Source organism: Podarcis melisellensis, assembly GCF_964234715.1.
Source record: "Podarcis melisellensis genome assembly, chromosome: 13".
NCBI classification, from domain to species: domain Eukaryota; kingdom Metazoa; phylum Chordata; class Lepidosauria; order Squamata; family Lacertidae; genus Podarcis; species Podarcis melisellensis.
In genome coordinates, this window is record NC_138545.1 from 26,201,591 (window position 1) to 26,223,218 (window position 21,628).

General features: G+C 45.4%; 1 pseudogene across 1 annotated transcript; it reads right to left on the reverse strand.

The window, feature by feature from the left end:
* Positions 1-9,179: 9,179 nt before the first annotated feature.
* LOC309354850 (vomeronasal type-2 receptor 26-like) lies at positions 9,180-15,257 on the reverse strand (annotated as a pseudogene). Its single transcript, XR_014173381.1, has 5 exons — positions 15,096-15,257; positions 12,976-13,833; positions 12,395-12,622; positions 11,653-11,779; positions 9,180-10,505 (listed from the first exon to the last, which is right to left on the reverse strand). The product of XR_014173381.1 is annotated as a vomeronasal type-2 receptor 26-like (transcript).
* Positions 15,258-21,628: the final 6,371 nt, after the last annotated feature.

Genomic DNA, 21,628 nt, shown 5'->3' on the forward strand with positions numbered 1-21,628 from the left:
GGAGTCAAGATAGAGTTGGGCTTCATCCAATGCCTAAGCCAAATCACTCACATCTGTAACCAATAAAGATATGACCTGTTTTAGCCCATTAACCTACATACTCGTGTCTGTGTGTTTATTAATCAATAGGTAACTGTGGGGCACAGGGCTTTGGCACACAAAGCATGAGAATTAATCTCAGGGTTCTTGGTTTGAGCCCCATGTAGGGCAAACAATTCCTGCATTGTAGGGGATTGGACTAAATAACCCTTGTGGTGTGGTCCCTTCCAGCTCTACAATTCTAAGATTCCTCAGACAATCCCCAGAACTCTACTCAAAGACTGCCATTCCATCTCCTATGGTGGTCCGTAAAGGACAAAAGGGACTGTGATCTGGGCACTCTAAAGGGAACTTCCATACTCAAATTATATACGGGGTCAGTGAATTATAATGTGAATGGAAGTTATTCGGGGTGATTTTGCTGGAAGTTAAAAGCTTCATTTAACTTTTTTAGTTTTATTTATTAAAAAAACAATATGGGATGGGGGCTTCCCGGAGCTCTTTAACACCTTTTTATTGTTATGCTTTTTGGAGGATGGCCCTTTCCAGTAGATATGAAGTTGCTAATGCTATGCTAAGAATATGTGGAAGCAAGAAATCACAGGAATCTCTGAAAGTTGCTGTCAGGGGTTCAGGGAGAGAAGAGCAGATGAGGGAGGAGACAGAGAGCGAGGGGGAAGAATCCCAGAGCGACGAGGAAGAGGATGACAATGACCAAAGGTCGTCCATGAGTTTGTCCAGTGAGTCAGAGGATTCCCAAAAGGAAGCCCCCCTGGTCAGGCCAAGGGGAGCCAAAGGGGGAAGCAGTCAGGAGCAGGGGAGCGAAGGGAGAGCCCCCAGTGGTAGTTGGAGATCGGGGCCAGCTTCTCCGCCGGAACGGAGTGAAGGGGGTGGAGTTACCAGTGTGTCAGAGGGAGCAGAGCAGGAAGCAGACAGGGGAAGGAGATCGGGGCAAGACGTCCTGCCGGAAGGGGCGGAGAGTAGTACCGGGAGCAGTGTAGCGGTCGAGAGGAAGGTCAGGAGCAACGTACACGCGCCAAGTTCAAATGTGGAGGCGCGCGGAAGTGAGGGAAGTCCTGGGGAGGAGCCTGGTCCCAAAGCGCGAAGGAGGGGGGAACAGGCGTCAGAGGAGTCAGCCTCTGAGGAGTCCCGACGGGAGGGAGCCCAGGGGGGCAGAAAGACCCTGCGGAAAAGGAAGGAGAGGAAGAGGTGGTCCAGCACAAGACTCTTAAACTGGTGCAGGGGCGGTACTGATTCAGAGGGTACTTCAGCGGTCTGATGTCACAGACGTAGAGCCACGGAGATGGAATGTAAAACCAGCAATGTTCTTCAATAAAGACTTTAGTATATAAACTGGATTGCACTTGGGTCTCTTGTGAGCTGGGACCACGGGTGGCTCTGACAGTAAGTACCCTCCCAAAGAACGCAAAATTTTTTTTTGCAAAGCTCACCAACGGTAGCAGCCATGAGTGCGGAGGAACAGCTGCAAGCGCTGGGGAACCAGGTTACCGAACTCACAGCTGCAGTCATTGCATCTCAAAAGAAGAATGAGGAACTGGAGAAGCACTGCCAGGACCTGCAAGCAAGGTGGGAGCATGCAAGCAGGGCAGGGTTCCCGGGGTCCAGATCGGAGGGAGTTGGACTTGGAAGGTGGGGGGGGCACCCTAGTCACCCACTTCGATGGGAACCTGAAGCACTACCCTAGTTTCAGGGCAGACGTCTTGTATGCACTGCATTTGCTTCGCAATGATTTTAAAGATGAAGAAGAGAAGGTGGGATTTATAGTGTCGCATTTGCATGGGGAGGCTAGAGTTTGGCTGCGCAATTTGTGGCGCGAAGATGGCCCTGCCCGCCGCGATTCTGATGAATTTATTAAAGCGATGGATGCTTGTTTCCAGTCAACTGTGGATCTGGATATTGCGCGCAGGGAGATGCATGGACTGCGGCAAGGCAAAGCCACAGTACGTCAGTATCATTCCAGATTCTTCGCATTATTGACTGTGTTAGGCTGGGAAAAGGGATGCAAACCAGTGAGAGATTTGTTCTGGGAAGGTCTCAGCGGCCCCATCAAAGATGAGCTTGCCAGGGGAGACAGACCCCAGACCCTAGAAGACGTGGTGCAGAGGGCTCTTGCGATAGGAGTAAGACACGAGGGACGCCCTTGGCACGAAGGGGAAGGACACCAGGCGCGTGCACCAGCAAGGACACCCCCTTTTATCCCCAGGGACTTCAGCCAGGCACATCCCTCGCCTTTGGGGAGGCAGGGAGAAGAGCCGATGGAAATTGGTGGTGCTAGGGCTCAGACACCAGCCAGAGCCCCGGTTTCCGGTGCAGTAAAGGCGAAGCCTCCTAGAGGGACCAGGAAATGTTACATCTGTGACAGTGCACAGCATATGGCAAAAGAGTGCCCCCAGAGGCTCCAGAAACACACTGCAGCTTTAGCAACAGTGGCAGCAGAAGTGATGCAAGGAGAGCAACCTCAGGGAAACGACAGTGCCTGGCTGGAAGCAGAGCTGCTGGGGCTCAGCCAGGCGGATCTGTAGAGCAGTCCCCAGCGCTTTTGCAACGCACAGACCCTTTACCACCCAAGCCAGCGGTGCAGCTCACTGCAACACTTCAGTTGCCGAATGGAACCACCCTGGAAGTTCCCATCACAATCGATTCTGGGAGCAATGCGGATTTTGCGGGGATGCAATTTGTCAAGCAGCATCGCATAGCGCTTCTGCCCGCAACAACGCCTCTGAACGTAGTTACGGTGGATGGCAGGAAATTGCTAGGAGGGCAAGTTGTGCAACAGACGCCTCCCATGGTGATGCGGATTGGAAATCATCGAGAAGTCATTAGCTTCAATGTCACCCACCTGTCAGACACGCCCATAGTATTAGGCATGAGTTGGCTGGAGAGGCACAGTCCTGCTGTAGCGTGGTACCAACGGCAGATCACCTTCTGCTCATCGTATTGTGCTCAACATTGCATCCAGTCCAGCCAGGAGGAGGGGGCTGAGCAGCAGCTGCAACTTGGCATGGTGCAGGCAGTGCCTCGCAAGTACGAAGGATTCTTGGAGGTTTTCTGCGAGAAGGAAGCTGACAAGTTGCCGCCCCACAGGCCTTACGACTGTGCGATCGACCTGGTGCCGGGGGCGCAGCTGCCGACTGCAAAGCTGTATTCCATGTCTGAGGACGAGATGCAAGAGCTCAGAGAGTTCATAGAGCATAATTTGAAGCGCGGATTCATCCGGGAATCCAAAGCAGTGGGGGGGCAGTCCTGTTTTCTTTGTGAAGAAGAAGGACACGCCCCCAAAAAGACTCATTGTGGACTACCGGGCCATAAACAGAATGACTAAGCCCAAGGCCTTTCCCATGCCCAAGATTGACGACCTCCTAGCGACCGTGAGGAAGGGGAAGATCTTCACCAAGTTGGATCTGCGTGGAGCGTACAACCTCATCCGTATCCGGGAGGGAGATGAGTGGAAGACTGCCATGTTCATGCCTCTGGGCACGTATGAATACAGAGTTATGCCGTTTGGTCTCCAAAATGGATCTCACGTCTTCCAAGCCTTTATGCATCACGTGCTGGCGGGACTCCTCTTCAAGAAGTGTGTGTGTTTTCTCGATGACATCCTGATCTTCTCGGAATCGCCGGAAGCTCATGAGAAAGACGTAAAGGAGGTCCTGCAGAGACTACGGGAACACAGGCTCTACGCCAAGTTGGAGAAGTGCCAGTTTGATGTGACGGAGGTGGATTTCCTCGGCTACAAGCTGTCCGACGAGAGGCTGGCCATGGACAGCGTCAAGGTCCGAGCGGTGTTGGACTGGAAGAGCCCACGCAATCGGAAGGAGGTCCAGAGATTCGGCGGGTTCGCCAATTTCTACCGCAAGTTCATCAGAGGTTTCGCAAAGGAGACGGCAGCAATCGCGGACACTCTCAGTTCCAAGAAGAAGAAGTTCGCTTGGACGGAACAGGCGGAGCGCTCTTTCCGGAAGCTTAAAAGCCTCTTCGCCTCCGAGGAGCAGCTGCTGCACGTAAATCCCGGCAGGCCCATGCGAGTCGAAACTGATGCGTCAGACAGAGCGGTTGGAGCCGTTCTTCTGCAAGAAGATCCTCAAAGGAATTGGAGACCCGGTGCCTTTTACTCCAGGAAGCTCAGCAAGACGGAGCAAAACTACACTATATGGGACAGGGAGCTGTTGGCCATTCACGCAGCGTTCAAAGCGTGGCGACACTTCCTCATAGGAGCCAAGCACACCGTGCAGGTCCGCACGGACCACAAGAACTTGGAGTATTGGCGCACGGCGAAGCTCCAGAGCCAAAGGCACATGCGCTGGGCGGAATTCTTCGCGGATTTCGACTTCAGGATAGAATACATCCCGGGGGATTCCAACGTTATAGCCAATGCGCTCTCCAGGAAACCGCAGTATCTCGAGGAAGCGTCACCAGTAGCAGCCAAGCACATTTTCGCACTGCAGGCGTGGGCGTGCGCTGCCATCGCAGTCGACCTGGACGCGGTGCGACGCGCGTTGCAAATGGATCAGTTTGCACAATCCAAGATGGAGGAGCTGCGCAGGGGTTCACAGAGAGACGATGAGTTCCAGTTACGCGGCGGGCTGTTAACTCGCAAAGGTGCCCTCTACATACCAAGCGACGAGCTCCGCGCAAGGGTTCTGCAGCAGTTGCACGACGCCCCCAGTGCGGGCCACTTCGGCAAGGAGAAGACAATGGAGCTGGTGGCCAGGGACTTTTGGTGGCCCCAGATGCGGGGAGAGGTAGCGGATTACGTCGCCAGGTGTGACACCTGTCAGAGGTCCAAGACAGTACACCAGAAGCCAGCGGGACTACTGGAACCGCTGGAGACGCCACAGCAACCGTGGGAGAGGGTAGCACTGGACTTTGTTACTGACCTGCCCAGCTCCAGAGGCAAGACGGCGGTACTGGTGGTTGTGGACCTGTTCACCAAGATGGCGCACTTCATTCCTTGCGCGAAGGTGGCGACAGTGGAACAGACCGCCAAACTCTTCGTCGACCACGTGTTCAGAGTGCATGGGCTGCCGCAGTCCATCCTGTCCGACAGGGGGCGCCAGTTTGTTTCCAATTTTTGGCAGAAGCTTCTAGGTATCCTGCACGTCAAGATCAACCTAGCGTCGGCGAGACATCCACAGGCCAACGGCCAAGCAGAGAGGGTCAACGCGATCATGCAGCAGTACCTGAGATGTTACGCCAATCAGCGACCCGCAGCGTGGGTAGACTACCTGCCGATGGCTGAGTTTGCCTACAACAACACGAAGCACGCGTCGACGGGGGTGACGCCGTTCTTCGCGAACAATGGCCGTCATCCCAGAACCTTCCCGGGGTTCGTAGCAACGGGAGAGGGGGTGCCGCAAGAGGCCGACCAGTTCGCAGCAGAACTGCAAGAGGTGCACGAGGAGCTGCGGAGACATTTGGAGCTAGCCAAACAAGCCTATAAGGTGCAGGCGGACAAATACAGGAGGGAGGGAGAAGACATCCAGGTGGGGGACTGGGTATGGTTAGCGGCCCAAGCGATGCCAGCCAAGTCGTTAGCTAAGAAGAAGCTAGGACACAGGCAGCTAGGGCCATACCAAGTTGAGGCTAGGATCAATCCTGTAGCATTTCGACTGGCCCTCCCCGAAGGCTCCAGAGTGCACCCGGTCTTTCATAGGTCGGTGCTCACTCCCTACAAGGCCCCGCACAGGTTTCAGGAGTCAGAAACAGTACCAGACCCACGCAAAGAGTCACCCAAGAGGGGGGGGTCACCTAGGGCCGAACCACTCAACGAGGTCACAGAGATCCTGGACTCAAGATGGGGGGCAGAGGGAGTTGAATACTTTCTCGCCAGAGAGGGTACCCCAGCCAGTGCCAATAGTTGGGTGCCGGGCTGCGCTTTAGACGAACCCCTTTTGAAAGACGAGTTCCATGCACTTTTCCCACATAGACCCATGCCAGCCGAGTACTTTGATGACTGGCTCTTTACGCCCACATTTTCAGATAGCACTTTCCGGGGCTTTTCTTCCACCGAGGAAGGAACGGCAGAATCGAGCCCGCCCAGAGGATCGTGTTCGGGGGGTGGACACACTACCCTCGGATTGGTGGGAGGAGCAACCAGAGGAGGACTGGCGTAAGAGGTGGATGATGGGGCCTTGGCAGGCAGCACCAGACGAAGTAGCGATGGAAGAGGAGACTGAGAACACTTTGGGTGAAGAGCCCGAGTTCGAACACACATACACAGAACTGCCAGCAGAGGACATTGAAGTAGACGACCTGTATCCCGAATCTACCTCCGAAAAGCCGCAGCTCCCACAACCTGCACCCGACGGGCGGGAGGGGGGAAGGGGGGGCTTCGAGGGGGGATGGATGTCAGGGGTTCAGGGAGAGAAGAGCAGATGAGGGAGGAGACAGAGAGCGAGGGGGAAGAATCCCAGAGCGACGAGGAAGAGGATGACAATGACCAAAGGTCGTCCATGAGTTTGTCCAGTGAGTCAGAGGATTCCCAAAAGGAAGCCCCCCTGGTCAGGCCAAGGGGAGCCAAAGGGGGAAGCAGTCAGGAGCAGGGGAGCGAAGGGAGAGCCCCCAGTGGTAGTTGGAGATCGGGGCCAGCTTCTCCGCCGGAACGGAGTGAAGGGGGTGGAGTTACCAGTGTGTCAGAGGGAGCAGAGCAGGAAGCAGACAGGGGAAGGAGATCGGGGCAAGACGTCCTGCCGGAAGGGGCGGAGAGTAGTACCGGGAGCAGTGTAGCGGTCGAGAGGAAGGTCAGGAGCAACGTATACGCGCCAAGTTCAAATGTGGAGGCGCGCGGAAGTGAGGGAAGTCCTGGGGAGGAGCCTGGTCCCAAAGCGCGAAGGAGGGGGGAACAGGCGTCAGAGGAGTCAGCCTCTGAGGAGTCCCGACGGTGTTATTCTAAAGCAGCAATGCGGCAGCAAGCAAAGGCTATAGCAGCCAAGTCTGCTGCTTGTGGCTGGAAAGCCAAACAGGAAGTTTGTGACTGTTGCCATGGGAACAAAGGGGCAGTCCATTCTGTACTGAGCACCGGATGTTAGCTCAGTGGGTTTGTCATATGACCTGTGCTGGAAGTACATGGGTGGAGTTTATTCTAACTGCTGATGAGTGCAGACATGTTTTCTCTGTACTGAAGTAAAAGACAGGAATAAAAGATGTAAATAGATTTCTGTCTGCTTCTTTCCCCTCCCTGGGGACACCAAAGGGGAGAGAGGAGCAGTTGGTGTGTTTTCCTCACAGCCTGAGGAAAATCGCCGGAACGGACCTCGTATGTTTATTCCTGCCGGGAGTCGCCGGAGGGAGGTCTAAGGAATTCAGCCGGTGCCTGAACAGATAGGCACATACCTCAAGACGGGCGAGAATTCCAACAGTGGTAGCAGAGGATGGTTGCTGTTTTCATCGACCTCTGCATCAAGAAGTGGCCTCCATGGAAGCCTGAGGTGAGAAGGCTGATTCTCTGCAGCCAGAAGCTGACCAGAAGAATCTGAAAGCCAAGCAACGGAGCCCAGGTATGAGTTTTTCGGGCTTAAAGGAGTGAATGCAGATTGATTTATTCTCTGCTTCGAGGGAGCAAGGTTTGATAAAAACAGCTTCAGTCAAAAGAGAAACCGCATTCCAAACATTCCTGTGGTTAATCCTGTCCAAGGGATGGAATGCACTGTTGCTAAGCGACGCCCTTCAGCGAAGGCCATGCCTCAGAGAGGAGAAGTGAAAGTTAAAATGGAATGTTTTGACTACACAGTCTGAAGAGCTCTTGGAAATTTCCAACGCAGCCAGCGTTGAGAGCTGCCAGGTGCACAGAGTGTAAACAAGCCAGCTATTGGATTTTAGAGGCTTGTGTTTGAAAGTCAATGCAAGGACTCAAAATGGATGCAAAGAAGGGCAGTTTGCCTTCTCCGCCCCTTTTGACCAGTGACAATTATGCATCTTGGTCTATTAAGATGAAGGCCCTGCTGCAGAATCAGAGACTGTTTGGGGTGATTGAGAACCCCATTCCAGCAGCACCAACGCGTGCTTGGGCGTCACAGGATGTGAAGGCCAGAACTGCTATAATTCTGTGCGTGTCAGATTCGCAGGTGATCCACATACAAGATTTAGACCACGCGAAAGATGTTTGGGACACGCTGAGAAGGACACATCAGAGAGATGCAGGTTCTTCAGCGTTGCTGTATTTTGAGAAGCTGACCAACCTGAGGCTTGCGCCTGATGGAGATGTTCAAGCGCACCTGACAGAAATGAAATTTCTGCGTCAACAGATGGTGGAACGCAATTTCCGTTTGCAGGAGGAAGTGTTTTGCTTCATGGTGATCAACAGTCTGAATCGGACTTACAAAACGGTTGCCAGTCAGCTGGGGTCTCTCCCAGCAGCGGATCTCACGTCGGAGAGGGTCTTTGCCGTCGTTCTTTGTGAACATGACAGACTTGCCGCCCTGGAAGTGAAGGACAGGGGGAGACAAGAACGGAGTTCTAACGCCCCTACTGCTGTTGCTACTGGAGAAAGCGCTGAAGCTTTAAACGTTGTCCGATGCTACAATTGTGACCAGACTGGGCATCTTCAGCGGTACTGCAAGAAGCCACGTCAGAACAGAGGAGCCAAGGCAAGCTCCACAAAGTCTGAGGCGTCAGACAAAGGTCACACCAAGCCAAAGGCAAAGACTGCAAAAGCTTTGATGTCGCTAAAAGCCACACCAGCGGTGGGAAACTTCTTTGTCCTAGACACGGGCGCGACGGTTCACATGACAGGACACAGAGGACTATTTTCTACGTTTGAGAAGCCCAGGGGGGCAGAAAGACCCTGCGGAAAAGGAAGGAGAGGAAGAGGTGGTCCAGCACAAGACTCTTAAACTGGTGCAGGGGCGGTACTGATTCAGAGGGTACTTCAGCGGTCTGATGTCACAGACGTAGAGCCACGGAGATGGAATGTAAAACCAGCAATGTTCTTCAATAAAGACTTTTGTATATAAACTGGATTGCACTTGGGTCTCTTGTGAGCTGGGACCACGGGTGGCTCTGACAGTTGCTATATTTTGCTTCTCTCAGTTCCTCCAGTATAAATTGTTGTTATAACTATTTTGATTAATATGCTGTTTAAAAAAGTATGTTTACTGTACATTTTAATGATTGGTGTTCAGATGACATTGATTTACTGTGCATTGTAATTACATGCGGCTATATCGTAGCATTGGTTTTGTAATTACAATAAGTCATTTCGGTGAATGATGCCAGCACTGATCATGTGTATGTGGATACACACACAAACACATTTTTTTTAAAAAAATGTTCCAAGCCATTTAAATGCTTGGGACCTGCACAAGGAGGAATCATCAGAGTTGATAATTGTGCCATCATTCAAGTTGGGATTCCACTGACCAGTTAAACAGTAATTGTTTTAGCCGACCAAAGTGAGAACCTAGTTGAAATGGAATGCATATAATAATTTAAGGACAGATGTTTGCTCAAGCGGGTAGGCACCACCAATTTCTTATAAAATCCCTCCCACCAGAATTTTAAATGAACTACATACACAAGCAGAAAACCCCCCAAAATATGCACTCATGTTCTTTTTTTGCCAATTAGTTGTTCTCTGGTGTTCAGCTCAGGTCTGAATATAATAATGTAGCATTTTGGGGAAAAGATACAACCCAGTAATCCAGCACCAGAGGACAAGATGGAAAAGATCTCCACAGCTACCATGTATTTTCCTTTGGTGCTCAGGTAGGTGGGAACAAAGGACAACCAAACACTACAAAACACCAGCAGGCTGAAAGTGATAAATTTGGCCTCGTTGAAACTGTCAGGTAACTTCCTGGCCAGGAAAGCCAAGATGAAGCTGACAATGGCCAGCAAACCCATATAGACTAAGACACCATAAAACATGGCCACTGAACCCTCATTACATTCAAGTATGATTTCCCCATGCAGTGAGTGCATATCCATATCTGGGAATGGAGGGGATGTACTTAACCAAAGAGTACCTATGCAAGCCTGAATACAGGAGCAGAAAAGGACAATAGAATTTGCCAGCCTTTTCCCTATCCATTTCCTCATCCTGGATCCTGGTTTGGTTGCCATGAATGCCAGAAGCACAGTAATGGTTTTTGCCAAAACACTGGAAAGGGCCACAGAAAAGATGATGCTAAAAGTGATTTGTCGGAGAAGGCAGGTCACCTTTCCAGGCTGTCCAATGAAGAGAAAGGAGCAGAGGAAACAAAGCAGGAGGGTGATGAGGAGGATGTAGGTGAGAGTCTGATTGTTGGCTTTGACAATGGGAGTGTTATTGTGCTTCATAAAAGTCCCAAGTACGAATGTTGTGATCAGAGAGAAAGAAGTAGTCAAGATAACTAAGATGAGCCCTAAATCTTCTTTATAAGAGAGGTAACTTAGGACCTTGGGAATGCATTGGGTTTGGCCATGGTTGGGATACTCATCTTCTGGACATTTCACGCAGGCATCCATATCTGAAATAAAGGAAGAGCTGTTTAAATATTTCAGACATTGATCAATATATAGCAAAAGCATTGGTTCTTAACTTTTTCGGTGTTACAGACCTCTTTAAGAATCTAATGATGGACACCTTCATCAGGATTAAAAATGCACATGAAAGCATAAACAGAAAAGTTTGGATTCAATTTATTTAATTTCTTTGGAATTTTTATTTTTTCTCACATAGACAGAATCTAAAAACAATCTTTACAATGTTTCCTGTTGTCTCATGAAACAGTAAAACATTAGGTTGTTGCACTAAGGAACAAATTTTTCACAATGAGTTCTCACATCTGATACTGGATATGCAGAAAGTAGAAATGTCCTTTATTATGTATTTATTTAAATAATTTATAGCTTGCTCTTCATCAAAGTAAGATTATAAAAATCAATTAAATGAAAAAATATTAAAAGAAGAGTATATACTTGAAATGCCAGGTGGTCCATTAGGAAACGTTTATCTTGTATACCCTATTGTGACTGGGATGTGGGTGGCGCTGTGGGTTAAACCACAGAGCCTAGGGCTTGCTGATCAGAAGGCTGGTGATTCAAAACTTCACGATGGGGTGAGCTCCCGTTGCTCAGTTCCTGCTCCTGCCAACCTAGCAGTTCGAAAGCACGTCAAAGTGCAAGTAGATAAATAGGTACCACATCAGCGGGAAGGTAAACAGCATTTTCCGTGTGCTGCTCTGGTTCTCCAGAAGTGGCTTAGTCATGCTGGCCACATGACCCAGAAGCTGTACTCCAGCTCCCTTGGCCAGTAAAGCGAGATGAGCGCCACAACCCCTGAGTTGTCCGCTGCTGGACCTAATGGTCAGGGGTCCCTTTACCTTTACCTATTGTGACTGGAAAAATCTTGGAAAGTCTGTTAGTGACTGTGGAACTACCTGGCAAGTGATCTTCACTCCATCCCTGTGAAGTTTCTTAGACTGAGAGATAGGGATGGACACAAATTCACTCAATCCCATACTCTTTGAAACTCTTAAATATTATTAGAAAGGTATTTTATGATTTGTTTAAAATTATGCATTGCAAAATATTTCCATATACATTCAAGGGGTTACATTTTATTTTGAGTTATGGAAATGCAAATATGATAGTTGTGCCCGCTATTCCTCCCACCTTTATACTTAGAGATCCTCCCTTCTGGACAAGGAGCGCAATCATAGCAGCAAAATTTCTCTCCTTCCTTCTTTTTCCTGCTATATCCAGGATAGCAGTAGTCATTGCACACAGAAAGGGGAAGCACCTGTACAGAAACACTAAAGAGAGATTAGTAATGAGAGCATAAGAGATCACACAAAAAAGCAGGTTGGGAGAAGAAAGGAAAACTCCCAAATGAGAGAAGGGCTGGTTCACCTTTCTCTGTGATGCCTAGTTAAGATTTACTTGTGGAGGGACTTGGTAGGTTTCAATTTCTTTCCCAGTTTCTTGTTTTTGTTTTCATTGGCTAGAATGTGTCCTTTAACTTTGAGATTGCTTACTCACTGCCTCTATGGAGAGATGTATGTTTAGTAGTGTATGTAGAAACATATACTTTTTAGATAGGTGGATATAGCTCCCTTAAATATGGAAAAATCTGTTAAAATGAAAAGGGTCCATTAAAGATAATACCGAGCCCACCATCCTAAAATCAATTCATGAAATAAGTTATTTATTTATTGGGGGAGAGGAAAAATAAAACATAAAATTGGAATTAATCAGAATTAGAACTGGAATATAATAACGTTTTCAAAAAGGTTCATGAAATAATAATACTTCCTATTGAGATTAACAAAAATCAAAGTTGAAATATAGTTAGATGTCCTCAAAACCTTTGAAAATTTTGAGTCAAAACATCAAATGCCACAGAACTGTATCTCACCTGATTAAAAACTTTATGCCACACAATTTGATCATTATTTATGCTTAACTCTTTTCCTAAAGGTGCATGAGGATCCAATTTTCCAACTTTGATCCTAAACAACGACCCATTCGGAGAAATAATCCAGTTTGTTACATCAAAACCTGTAACTAATTCTCCATTATCATCAAAACACACTGAATCCCCAGCACTATTGTTGAACAACATGGTCCTTAAAAAATGATGGACCTAAATAGAAAGTATCAACAAAGAAACAACTGTTTCAAAACATTTCAACAATGTATGTGGTGACTTCATCCAATGGGCGATCATGTTTTGTTCTTGAATTAGAAACCTTATACTATATGATTATTTGATATTTATAATGATAATTAATTTCCATAATCTCCAAGTTAATGAATTGATATAACAATATTTTATCATGGGGCAACCACTACTTATCCAAATAGATATCCAAAAGGGGGGGAAACATGAAAGAAAATGAGAAGCACCACAGAACAGGAATTGTATCTTACAGACTAGTAATTCTCTTGGTTTCGGGAAGAAAACATAGTCTTTTCAAAATGTTCAGTTGCTATTACCTGCCATGGTTGCACATTCTGAAAAAACAGTTCCTGTCATTCTCCCAACCTTCTAAATTTGGAACTGGATTTGTAAATGACTTGCAAAGCATGAGCCACTGCATAGACAGCATTGTAGACATTGTAGCTGTGGCCAGTCATTTCCATTTCAAACAAGGTCCCAGGAAGACTCTCCAGCTTCTCTCCTCCAGAGCAGTATTTCATTTCCTGATGCTGCCCATTTGACATTTGTAATGAACAGTTGAATGCCTGTTCCCAAAAGTCCTGGATAAAACCATCTCCTTTGGCCCATGAAGGTCTTAGCATCTGAAGGAAATTTTGGAATCCCAATGGTTGATTTGAGTGAACCGTGAAGGATATGGAACCATGGAATGTTTGTAAATCCCAAATCTTTTGAATAGAGAGTGATGCAAAATCCCAGTGAGATGTAATAATCCACACTTTACCCAGAGGGGGCAAGTCTGCCATGGGTGCTAGAAACAACATCATTCTTAGAACTTGAAAGGATGGAGGTTCTCCATATACAAAGAATACATTGGCCTTTCTTTCAAAGACAATGATATAAGCAGCCATGTGCTTAAAAAACCAGTCTAGCATCTCATCCATATAACTCCATTTTGGTATGTTTACTATGAAGTCATAACAGATGCCATTCTGGGTAAGCATTGGCACTATTGTTTGTAAAAACCTATTCCCTTTGTCATCATCCACGGCAAAAAGCCCAACCCAGGTCCATCTGAAATGCTGAAGTAACTGGACAAGTCCTTTGTGCTGCTGGGCTTCATTGGGGACCATCTGGTACAAGAATGGGAATAGCATTTTTGCACTTTGTACTGCTAAAAATGATCCATAAGTGAGCTGTAATAAAATCCATGAATATTTCTCAGACAGATTACAAAACAACAGTAAATCAATGCTGCTGTGGGTCCTGTAGGCCATGTAGTTCATGGTTTGAAAACCAGAATCACAGTTTCTACAATAAATGGATGTTTCCTTTGTCCTATCATTGAAGTATTTTTACTTCAAGTGTTGAACCTTAAACAAGTACCACCTTTGTGACAGTACAGAATGAGTCATTTGACCTCTTCTATGCGGCAACTTTTTAAGTTGTTGAAGAGTATTGTAATGTTCTGCCTCAAACTCATTTTCAAGAGACTGAACATACCAATTTCTTTCAACCTTTCCTTATATGATGTGTTTTCCATATCCTTGGCAGTATCCTGCACTGAACCTCTCCTGAAACAAGTACATTCTTATTTAAGTGTGGCAACAATAGTCACCATGAAGTCTTACTAGTGCAAAAGGACGTGGAATTAAAATTTATGGTGACTTGAAAACTATGGGTTGTATATAATTAAAGCTAAATGAATGGGCCTGACTTAGTCATGTTGGGATTCCACAGCCCAGTTCAGCCACTGCGGATGATCTGTATTTTTACTTAGAGCTCCTCTGATTGTATTTCTGCCTGCTTGGACAATTTATTCAATTTCAGATATTCAAATACAGGCGAATATTTTCCCTAGGCACCTTCTCAAATAACCTCAGTTGCTGGCATCCTACTCCTGATCTGCACCATCAGGTTTTAATAACACACTGGGTATTAACATACAGACCTCACTGACCTCATCAGTTTCCTCAACTGTTATAAATTGGAAGGGTAGACTGAATTTTCTTTCTCCATGCCTCACATAATCAAATCTTAAAATGATTCTCTGTCTCCGCTCTGTCACAAAGCATGTCACTGCATAGAACACAATGTCTCTATGCAGGCCATGTCCCATACTGACACTGTTCAAGTCGCCTGTCTAAATAGTGTATTTGTACCATGATGATGCCTAAGCCTGCTAGAGAGGGAAATAGTTGTGTGTTCTGTGGGTGTAAAAATTGCTTACTCTTGTGTTTCTGGAATATAATGGAATGTTGAGAGGTAAGAGTCACATCTCTTGATCCCTGGAATTTTTTGCCTCTGTCTTTGCACCCCTGGCGTTAACCATAAAGTGAAAAAGTGTTCCTGCCCATCAGCCGCCCATGATCCAAAAGATTGCAGAAACTTTCTCTCTAATTATGATGGTGTACCACTATAGTAAAAATAAATTCATACCCCTATGCACACAGGTTACCTGTGGTGTCTTGTGGATCGCTGAAATGATAGCCACATTGGTAGAGATTTCAGAGACGCAGCCTCCAACAACAGCTACCAAATAGTTCTGATTTTGACATTTGAAGTTAGGAGAAAACCTTTTTTGCTTAGAAAGCAGGCTCAGGGTGGCCTTATAGGTCATGGTAGCAGTGTAGCTATTAAGAATGTGGAATCCTAGAGAAATGTTTGGTAAGATGTTGGGGTTTTCATTTATCTCTTTTACAGAAAAGGCTAGGGCCAGAATGTGCTGGTAGTCCTTAGGCACTGAACTGCAAGGTAAGTTACAGCTATTTAATAAAACAACAGTGACAGAAGCAATAAAACACAGTTGTATTATTCATTTGTCATCTGCATATGTCAAAGTATAATGAAAATAAAATATCTCAGCTGAAGAACTAAATGCTCAAAATGTTTTGGGATCATATTTTTGGTTAATAAACCAAGGAAAAGGGGGAAATGACATGGTATCTTACATAGATTCACCAATCACATTCTGTGTAGGTTGTTCCAGGAGAGAAAGTACATTATACAAGAAGAAGACTTGAGAAACAATCCCACCAATCACAAGGTCCCCTGCCTGGTAGAATTCATGAGGAATAGGAAGAGGGTCATCACGTATGCTGCAATTAATGAAATGTGACTTACATACAGTATGACACAACAGTATAAGCAGCAAAAGCATCACCATCATGATTCTGTTCACAAAACGTCCCCTCCAATTGTCACTTCCCATGTTACCCTCTATACGTAGCATTGCAGTTGCTACAGCGTCAATCAAATTGTAGCTAATACTATGATTGCACTGATTTACAGCTTTGCTTGTATGGAATTTGGGTGCCAGTAGCCTTGTGTTCTAGCTCAGGGCTTCTCAAATTGTTGTTTGTGGACCACCAGTGGTCTGCTTGCTTAGTTCAGGCTGTCCACAGCATGTCTGTAAAGAGCAATTAGAATTCTATAGAATTCAAGCTGTAATACAATCAAATACAGGATTCAAAATCGAAGAAGCAATAGTATGCTATTTAAAATTATACAGCCTCAGCACCTTAAAATTGCTACAATAGGCAGACCATTAAATGGTCTGCAAAGAACCCCAACAATTTTCTAGTGGTCCATGGCAGCACCACTGTTCTAGTTAATATTGGTCATCTGTTTCTCTCTTTGAGCTGGATAAATTAGTGGAATGTGACTCCCGCTGATATCAGTGGGTCTCATACTGTCTAGATCCAAGTCTGTATCTCCTCACTTTACTTTGTATGTATTTTTCTTTAAGGAAAAAGAATAAATCAGTTTGTGTAAATATATCCTATCATATAAATGAGAAATTATTCAACAGAAGAATGACAAAGCCCTGCCTCTACTTAGATCTTATTCTGAAGAATACATGTGTTTTATAGCTCTTCTTCAGACCTTTCTAGCATGTGCTGAATGTCAGTTGCATAAACCAGCAATTTTGACAGGTATTATTATCATTCCCCTGTGTATTGTTGACTTGCGATGTTTTATTATGCATAACAAAATTGTTAAAAGATTCCCCCCTTTTTTAAATTATACATTTATTATTATTATTATTGCTTTTCCTCTGAGGAATAGTGAGTGGTTAGTCTTGTACAGCTGGTAGATCCAGTTCTGACCAGTGCTAGGGTCAACTTCATCCATGGATCATTAATATTTGGCTTAACTGGAAAGCCTAGTCTGGGGAAAGTGAGAGTCACAACGTGTTGTGTTGATGGATACTAATCTCTCAACAGATCTTTCACAAAAACTGTTGGCCCCATTTATTTTTACTGATAGTTAATTCATTTTTAAGACTCTTTATCAATACAGTACTTAAAATGTTCATGATTGTAATATAAGGAAGGTCGGTGGTGTGTGTTTGCTGGCTGAAGTGGCTGATACGCTAAATGTTGTGTACTGTATCTGGGAGTAGGTTGCATAATATGAATTTCAGGGTCCTGCAAATATATGTTTCATGCCTTTTAACTCTGTCTAGTGACTAGCAAAGGCTCTGCTTCATTTTAAGCCAAGCTCATTTATCAGCCTTGCTGCCTATGATCCTTTGTTCTGCTCCTTGTGACCAAAGAAGGTCCACAGAAGTTTTATTACAGGAATCTAATAATGCAGTGGCCAATGCATAGATCACAGTATCTAGGCAACTGGAATAGTCATATCCAGTTTGCCAGATGAAGAAAGTAAAATGCGCTTCTTGCTGCTTACATCACTTGGGCTTCCCATTACAAAGATGGATCCACAACATTCCCAGACTTTGTACTTGTTCCTTCAGAAGGAGTACAACCCCCGCAGAACAGGTAAATCTCCCAATCTCTAAACTTGGGAAATGACAAACCACTGTGCCTCTGCCCTACCAGCATTTAACTTCTGATATTTGGCCTTCAGTCAGCCCACCACTGCAGCCAGCTACCTTTTTGGGTTGTGACTGGCAGCTGCTGACTCATATGTTACAGTGGAATAGAGCTGAGTTCCAGCAACATACTCATGACTCCTTTCCATGTACACCTTCTCCCTCCCAACCTTACTTAGCATTCCCTGATTGGGGGAAGAATGCAAAACTGGCACTGGAGAAATGTAAAGTATCCCTGTAACCACCCACCCCCACCCCGGAATTTTAGAGTACAGTTAAGGTCACTCTGTGCTCCAGCATATAGGAAACATCATAGAGGGAAATGCAAAGAAACTGAGGGCACTTTCTTTCACCTTTGGTGGACGTCCCCGAAGATAAAGGCTTTCTGGGAAATGATATATAATGAACTGAAAAAGGTATTTAAATATACCTTCCTTAAGAAACCAGAGGCCTTTCTCTTGGGCATAGTCGGACAATTGGTGTTAAAGAAAGATAGAACATTTTTTATGTACGCGACAACAGCAGCAAGAATACTCATCGCAAAGTATTGGAAGACACAAGATTTGCCCACCTTGGAAGAATGGCAGATGCAAGTGATGGACTATATGGAGTTGGCAGAAATGACTGGCAGAATCCGAGACCAGGGAGAAGAATCAGTGGAAGAGGACTGGAAGAAGTTTAAAGACTATCTGCAGAAACACTGCAAAGTTTATGAATGTTAAAATAATGTTAGATTTGGAAATAATAAGGCATTAGTGACATAGCTTAAAAAGTATGCAAAATGTAATAGAAAAGGAGGAAAGATTAAAGTGATATTATGTCAAAAGTAAATAACATTATAAAGGTGATTAAGTACGAGGAGAAATGATTGGTGACATAATAGAATGAACTTAATAATTAGAAATGAGATCTGAAAGAGGGTAAGGATTTGCTGTATCTGATTGGGTAAAGAGGAACACAAAAAAGGGAGGCATGAGGAAGTCAAGAAAGGAGGTTAATTAAGTATGATCGAAAAAGTTGGAGTTTTTATGTTTTTGTACTTGGTTGGGTGGAATTTTTCTTTACTGTATTTTATATTTTTGTGTTTTGATCTGTTCTATGTGTTACTTTTGATTATGCTTTATTTCTTTTTACATTTTTTCTATTTCTGTGGTGGTTATGTACTTTTATTTTTTTGTAAAAACCTAATAAATATATTTTAAAAAAAGGAAACATCATAGAGGCACTGTTAATTGTTGTTCCTTTGGCTCACCACTGGGACAAGGTGCAACTCCAGACCTGTGAGTTCTCTCCACATAGATTTCCTTGTTTGGCCTTCTAGGCAGGCCTAGCTCTCTCTTTATATGCTCTTGCAGTTACCTCACTGCAACACTCTTCTCCTCTCTCATTGGCATAATTTCAATTACTTATCCTCTCTTTTGCCCCCACCTTTCTCCCTCTTTTTGTTTGGTCAATATCCAAGTCAGATCCTCTTATGCCTTCTCCTGGCTGGTCTATTCTTCCTGTCTCTGGACAGCATTCCTCAACCTTAAGGGTGATTTTATCTCCCAGCTGCATTTCTATCTCCCAACTAAAAAAATATTTGGTTCTCATAATACACCACTGCAACTCCAGGTTGCCAGGCTTGGTGTTTGTGTGTTCCTCCTCTCTAGCAATTCCTTGCACCAACCATGGCTGCTCTCCAATTTCACATGTCAGGGAGGAGAGGGAAGGAACCAAGGTGAACCATTCCAGTTGATATAGGGTCCTGCCCTGGTTCATTATTTTTACATGCCTTGCAGTCTTTGGGGTCTCTTTCCTCTCTGAATTACTTCAAATAACTCTCCTCAGAAAATCCCTAGAACTCCACTCAAAGAAAGCCCCTCCACCTCATATGGCAGTCCCTAAAAGACAAATGGGACTGTGCTCTGGAAACCCCCAAAGTGAATTTTGAATAGTACTTATATTATAGGAACTGTCATTGAATTATTATGTGAATTGAGGTAGGTGAGGGTTATTTTACTGAAAGATAAAATCTCCATTTCATGATTTTTATTATTTTAAAATTTACTTTTGGTTGTGCATTTCCCAGAGCTCCTCCCAGAGCTTTTAAATTAGTTTTGTACTTTTAAATCACCCACAAAAAAGCCGCACCTTTAAATTTCAAGGGGAAAAAAGACAATACCTGAATATAAACCACTCTCTTGAAATTCCACAGGCACTCAAACCCTTAAATGGCAAATGTAGAAGAAAATCCTATGGGTATTACAGAGGCCCCACAAGGTACTACAGAGGACCCGCAAGTGGGTCAAACACCTGTTCGTAGCACCGTAAAAGCAAATAAAATTCAATACCCTGTTGCCTTAATGTGTTCCAGGAGCCCTTTCTGCTTCTGAAACATTCAACAACCAAGGCTCAATGGTTGGCAAGCTCCATTGAGAAAAAAGAGACACATGATCCAAGGGAAAAGGGAGAGAGAGCACCTCTCCTTGTGTAAATATGGCCCAGCAAAGGCAAATGGGAGGAGGGGAGGCTGAGGAGGGGTGGTCCTGCTTGCCCCCAAATCTATTGTAGGCAGTGGAAATGACTGGGATCCAGGCTCATCCAACCTTGTGAAGGGGACGAGTCATTGATGGCAGGGAGGGGAAGGAAGGGTGCGCCTCCAGGCAGCTCCATGGAATGAGATGGGGCAAATTCCACTTCCAAAATCTGGGAGCCTCCCTCTTAAATTCCTAGCCAAGCTTTTGTACTCCTGCTCCATCCATAAGGAAGATGGAGGGAGGAAGTGATCCAGGTTTGTGGGGTTGTGGGAACTTATGTCCAAAAAGAACCTATGGTGGCATGGAAGGAGGATTGAGAGGAGATGCCATCTGACACACACGTGCCCCTGCCCCATAATTAAAACTGAAATAGTTAGTGTGGCAAGGCACATTGAGAAAAAAAGAGAAACATTTGGAAATGGAAGCAGTTGCTTCCGGGTTGTTAGAGTTCGGGAGCCAAAAGTTTCAGCTTCCGAGATGTTTGGCTTCCAAGGTTCCACTGTACTGCACTGTAAAATAAGGTGAAAGCAATGAATGACATTAGAATTAATTGCACAACAGTCTCAAGCACACAAATTGGCAATAAAACATTTTTTGGTTCCGTTTTACCATATGACTGTTCCAGCAGCAATATTGTAAAAACCAATTTTTATAACGTTGTGAATTTAAGTCACACTTAAAATTTTCATGGTTAGAATTTCGGGTGGGGGGAAACTGTAGCTTATATTTGGGCCAATACGTTGTCATAGGGCTCCCTCTTCTGGTGGTTTACCCTTAGTTTGACTCCCTGCAGATGGGCGGGAGTCAAGATATAGTTGGGCTTCAGCAAATGCATAGGCCAAACCGCTCACATCTGTAACCAATAAAGTTGTTGCCTGTTTTAGTCCCTTAACCTAAATACATGTGTCTCTGTGTTAACAACAACAACAACAACAACCTTTTATTTATACCTCGCCCATATGTTTCCTCAGCCACTCTGGGTGGTTTCCAACAAAAGATTAAAAATACATTAAAACATCACCCATTAAAAACTTCCCTAAGTTTTATTAACCTTCCCTAAGGTTTATTAAACAATAGGGAACTACAGGACACGGGGCCTTGGCACGTAAAGCATGAGACTTAATCTCAGGGTTCTTGGTTTGAGCCCCATGTTGGGCAAACAATTTCTGCATTGTAGGGGATTGGACTAAATAACCCTTGTGGTGTGGTTCATTCCAGCTCTACAATTCTAAGATTCCTCAGAAAATCCCCAGAACTCTACTCAAAGACTGCCCTTCCACCTCCTATGGCAGTCCCTAGAGGACAAAAGGGGTTGGGCTCTGGGCATTCTAAAGGGGACTTCAATATCCAAATTATATAAGGGGTCAGTGAATTATAATGTGAATGGAAGTGATTCAGGGTGATTTTGCTGGTAGTTAAAAGCTTCATTTAGCTTTTTTCGTTTGATTTATTAAAAAACCAATATGGGATGGGGGCTTCCCGGAGCTCTTTAACACCTTTTTATTGTTATGCTTTTTGGAGGATGGCCCTTTCCAGTAGATATGAAGCTGCTAATGCTATGCCAAGAATATGAGGAAGCAAGAAAACACAGGAATATCTTAAAGATGCTATATTTTGCTTCTCCCCGTTCCTCCA